Genomic DNA, 6,000 nt, shown 5'->3' with positions numbered 1-6,000 from the left:
GTCGGTTGATTGTGGAGGCCAGGTCATCTGACGCAGCAGTCCATCACTCTCCTTCTTGGTAAAATATCCCTACACAGCCTGGAGGTGTGTTGGATCATTGTCCTGTTAAAAAACAAATGATAGTCCCGCTAAACTCAAACCAGATGGGATGGCGTATCGCTGCAGAATGATGTGGTAGCCATGCTGGTTAAGTGTGCCTTGAATTCTAAATAAATCACTGACAGTGTCACCAGCAAAGCACCCCCACACCATCACACCTCCTCCTTAATGCTTCACGGTGGGAACTACACATGCAGAGATCATCTGTTCACCTACTCTGCGTCTCACAACAAAATGACGATTGGAACCAAAAATCTCAAATTTGGACTCATCAGACCAAAGGACAGATTTCCACCGGTCTAATGTCCATTGCTCGTGTTTCTTGGCCCAAGCAAGTCTCTTCTTCTTATTGGTATCCTTTAGTAGTGGTTTCTTTGCAGCAATTCGACCATGAAGGCCTGATTCATGCAGTCTCCTATGAACAATTGATGTTGAGATGTGTCTGTTACTTGAACTCTGTTAAGGATTTATTTGGGCTGCAATCTGAGGTGCAGTTAACTCTAATAAATGTATAATCTGCAGCAGAGGTATCTCTGGGTCTTCCTTTCCTGTGGCGGTCCTCATGAGAGCCAGTTTCATCAAAGCGCCTGATGGTTTTTGAAACTGCACTTAAAGAAACTAAAGAAGACATTTTTCGGATTGACTGACCTTCATGTATTAAAGTAAGGATGGACTGTCGTTTCTCTTTGCTTATTTGAGCTGTTCTTGCCATAAAATTGACTTGGTCTTTGACCAAATAGGGCTGGCTTTCTTCTGTATACCACCCCTACCTTGACACAACACAACTGATTGGCTCAAATGCATTAAGAAGGAAAGAAATTACACAAATTAACTTTTAACAAGCCACACCTGTTAATAAAAATGCATTCCAGGTGACTTCCTCATGAAGCTGGTTGAGAAAATGCAAAGAGTGTGCAAAGTTGTCATCAAGGCAAACTGTTGTTAGTTTTGAAGAATCTTAAATAAAAAACATATATTTTTATGTTTCAGACTTTTTACTACATGATTCCATATGATAGTTTTGACATCTTTAAAGAAAAACCCTTGAATGAGTAGGTGTGTCCAAACTTTTGACTGGTACTTTATATATACACATACATATATAAACACTTTACCTAGCAGCCAACCTGCTTTCTGCCATCCCTTGTAATTTCAGTAAAATACTGTGAAATGCAAACTCATCCACTCAATGAATTTCATTCATTCATCTGTTTATTCATTGATTCATTCATTCTGATCATGGTAGCATTTTTTTACAGTATAATACAATCAATTTTACAGTATTGTAATGTTTGTCGTTACACTACTTTGATACCATATTTATATTACAGTAGGCATACTGTAATATGAAATAAAGAATGTTACTTGTCACCGAGATGCCTGTAAGCTACTGTCAAATTCACAGTAATCCCATTACAGTGTGGGTTTAAATGGGAAGATCAATGGGAAAAAAGTTGTAATGTTCTAATTCATTACAAATGAAAAGCAAGTACAAAATAAATCTCTGACCTTGTCCGGGAAAGAGGTACATTGATAATACATCTGCTCCCCTTGTAGAGAACATGAATAAGTGATCTATATCCCGACATTTGGCAGATCACCTCGCTCTTTAGTGTAAGTACAGATAACATTTGCATACATTCAATACAATGCAGATGATTCACTGGAATAATTTCGATGCTTTGAGTAATCAAACATAATAAGGCCTATGGAAAACGGTTGTAGAGTAGTACATGGAATAGACAACACATGATGCACTTTGACTTACAAAATAGGCCAATCTTGGGACTAACATATAATAGATATCATTATTTTTGCCTGCTTGAATTAGACACATGCCCTCACTATTTACCCAGCGGATCAATTGCGATGAGAACAGGTTATTGAAAGAATTGAGAATTGGCTCGATAATTGTAAATGAGAATTTGTTCTCAACTTGCCTACCTGGTTAAATAAAGGTAAAATAAAAAATGTAATAAATAAATAACAATAATATAATACAGGTTTATAATAATAATAATAATCGTAATCATAATAATAATAATACATTAGACACACTTCAAAGCACTTTATAAAAGATAAACTCAAACAATGAAATAGGACATTTGAGTGAACTATTTATTAGTGATAAAGCATATAACCTCAACTGAGCCATGTGGATAGAATGTTACCTGTAATAGCGACAGGCTATGATTCAGGCTAATCTTATTTACAATGTTGTATTACAGAGTGACGTAAACAAGGCCTGCTGCGTTTCAGTTCCAACAATCTGACCTAAAAGTAATTACCCACATTATTTTATATCAATTAGATTATTGCATGAATAGCATTCAGTTATTTGAACAATCGCTAAAGCCTACATGACATGGAAAATAAATTAAGTAATTTCGTTTAACTATTTGAAGAGTTTGTTTCCAAATATTTAATTTTTTTACGTGTTTTTTTGTACACTTCTTTGCCAAAAATGTAGTTTTTTGTTACATTTGACTACGTAAAACCTAGGTCTTACTAATTATTTCTCAGAGAGTGAGTCTGATATATACTATAAAAAACATGATTCTTTGTCTCTATGAAATGATTATTATTTTTTTAATACATGTCTGTCATTTAATAACCCCATGCCATGATAGTGAAAAAAAACACCAATCTCTTTCATAATGTCTTTAAACAATTACAGATAATTTACCAAAATGTCTGAAAACGGATAAATAGCGTTTTGGAATGAAAGTCTTCATGTGTAATACTGTAAAACATAGTTTAGGTCATCAAAATGTAGCGCGGGAGCACGTCATTAAAAACAGAATCAAGCATATCCCTTAATACAGCCTATAATATGATTTGATTAACTTCCAACTTCCGATCTCAGCTCCCAACAGCGGCTGATGGTATATCAAGAGATGAAGGAGAGAACGCATTATCGATTGGTGACGTTGCGATGTAACATCACAGTCAACACGAATAAAAGTCTTCAAAAACGGAAGAAACGAATTCCATTGGCTGTTAATCACTGTTCACTTGGTTAACTATGCAATGGACAGAATGGTAACATACAGAAGGCCAGGATAAAGTATTAAGGTTCGACTTTATGGTCCCGAGGATTTCTCCGTGCAAAGAGCAGCGTTCTTCGCTCCACCCTCTCTCTCTCTTTCTCTCGCTCTCTTTACCCCTCACTCCTTCCTTCAGATCTCAGAGCTACTAATCGGCCTCTCATAAGAATGTTACAATGCTAAATACTATCCCGTCAGCTGAAGAAAATATGGTTTTGAAAAGATGTCTGTCATAGTTGGAATTATCTAGAAATGTCTCAAATGCCAATCCACAAATATAGGCTATTCTGCCTGTGTTTTTAGATTGACCCAGCTATTACATTTGAGTTTTCATTATTTTGTATTTTTCTATTTACCAAAATAGAAATCGGAAATGAATCTACCTATTTGGAATGAAGCTCCTATTCGATGGCCAAGTCTAAGCAGGTTATGGCCATACAATAAATGCAAGCCTATTTTACAACGCAAAAAAAATACACCGAAACACATGTATGTTCACGTCCAGTTGGTGATAAAAAAGGGATTAGTCAAGACAAACCGTTTCTTAATTATCACGCCATTTGTTTGGCTATTTATCAACAACATGGGACGTCGCCTTAGCGGTGCAAAAGGACAGGGAGCAGTTCGGGGAAGTAGCAGCAGCGTTAGGGCAAAAGCGCAGCGATGTGTGAAATTACAGCCCATGGTGCTACATATTGTACCAGAAGCACTCCCCAACACGACCTCCTGTTCGGTTCAAAACTTGGACATATACAATAGCTCACACTGTCTAAATAACAGAAGCCTACTGTACTAATGCTAGTTAGCTGTTGTCACCTGCCAGTATCCTTCTTCCTCCTTAATAATAACACAATAATAATAATAAAGGTATACTCTACTACTGCTAGTTAGGTTTTGCCACCTGCCAGTATCCTTCATCCTCCTTAATAATAACAATACAACATAATAATATATATATATATCGATATTACAATTACATCAAACAGTTATTATTATTATTATTGGCCCAGCCATAGTATAGCTGTCATTGTTATTATCGTTGTTATTATTACTAGCCTTATGGCAATGGAGGACGTCCTATATGCATGTTGCTAAAACTAATGATCCTTTACAGGAAAAACCTTTGATACACTTGTCTGTTAACTCATTATGTACAGTGCCTTGCAAAAGTATTCACCCCCCTTGGCGTTTTTTCTATTTTGTTGCATTGCAACCTGTAATTCATGTAATGGACCTACACAAAATAGTACAAATTGGTGAAGTGAAAAAAATTACTTGTTTCAAAAAAGTATTTTAAAAAAATAAAAGGAAAAGTGGTGCGTGCATATGTATTCACCGCCTTTGCTATGAAGCCCCTAAATAAGATCTGGTGCAACCAATTACCTTCAGAAGTCACATAATTAGTTAAATAAAGTCCACCTGTGTGCCACAGGATCTGTCACATGATCTCAGTATATATACACCTGTCCTGAAAGGCCCCAGAGTCTGCAATACCACTAAGCAAGGGGCACCACCAAGCAAGCGGCATTATGAAGACCAAGTAGCTCTCCAAACAGGTCAGGGACACAGTTGTGGAGAAGTACAGATTAGGGTTGGGTTCTAAAAAAATATCAGACATTTTGAACATTCCACAGAGCACCATTAAATCCATTATTAAAAAATGGAAAGAATATGGCACCACAACAAACCTGCCAAGAGAGGGCCACCCACCAAAACTCACGGACCAGGCAAGGAGGTCATTAATCAGGCAACAAAGAGACCAAAGATAACCCTGAAGGAGCTGCTAAGCTCCATAGGACCACTGTAAGCCGTACACTCCACAGATCTGGGCTTTGCAAAAGTGTGGCCAGAAAAAAAGCCATTGCTTAAAAAAATAAAATAACCAAACACGTTTGGTGTTCGCCAAAAGGCATGTGGGAGACTCCCCAAACATATTGAAGAGAGTACTCTGGTGATGAAAAAACGATGTCTGGCGCAAACCCAACACCTCTCAGCACCCCGAGAACAACATCCTTACAGTGAAGCATGGTGGTGGCAGCATCATGCTGTGGGGATGTTTTTCATCAGCAGGTACTGGGAAACTGGTCAGAATTGAAGGAATGATGGATGGCGCTAAATACAGGGAAATTCTTGAGGGAAACCTGTTTCAGTTTTTCAGAGATTTGAGACTGGGACGGAGGTTCACCTTCCAGCAGGATAAATACTGCTAAAGCAACACTTGAGTGGTTTAAGGGGAAACATTTAAATGTCTTGGAATGGCCAAGTCAAAGCCCAGACCTCAATCCAATTGAGAATCTGTGGTATGACTTAAAGATTGCTCTACACCAACGGAATCCATCCAACTTGAAGGAGCTGGAGCAGTTTCGCCTAGAAGAATGGGCAAAAATCCCAGTGGCTAGATGTGCCGAGCTTATATAGACATACCCCAAGAGACTTGCAGATGTAATTGCTGCAAAAGGTGGCTCTACAAAGTATTGACTTTGGATGGTGTGAATAGTTATGCATGCCCAAGTTTTCTGTGTTTTTGTCTTATTTCTTGCTGGTTTCACAATAAAAAATATTCTGCATTTTCAAAGTGGTAGGCATGTTGTGTAAATCAAATGATACAAACCCGCAAAAAATCAATTTTAATTTCAGGTTGTAAGGCAACAAAATAGGAAAAATGCCAAGGGGGTGAATACTTTCGCAAGCTACTGCATATGCAGCACAACCCTCCTCTCTGAAATGTGGACATGAGGAAACTGCAACATTGCACATCGTCAGTCAGTGCAACTGCATGTGACGCTCTTTTGAGACAAAGTTATCTTATTGTGTTCCGATATCAAATAAAATAAAATCGAATTTTATTAGTCAC

The sequence above is a fragment of the Salvelinus sp. IW2-2015 genome, unplaced genomic scaffold (assembly GCF_002910315.2).
Source record: "Salvelinus sp. IW2-2015 unplaced genomic scaffold, ASM291031v2 Un_scaffold16525, whole genome shotgun sequence".
Classification (NCBI taxonomy): domain Eukaryota; kingdom Metazoa; phylum Chordata; class Actinopteri; order Salmoniformes; family Salmonidae; genus Salvelinus; species Salvelinus sp. IW2-2015.
The sequence above is the reverse complement of the archived record's forward strand: the minus strand, read 5'-3'. Positions refer to the sequence as shown.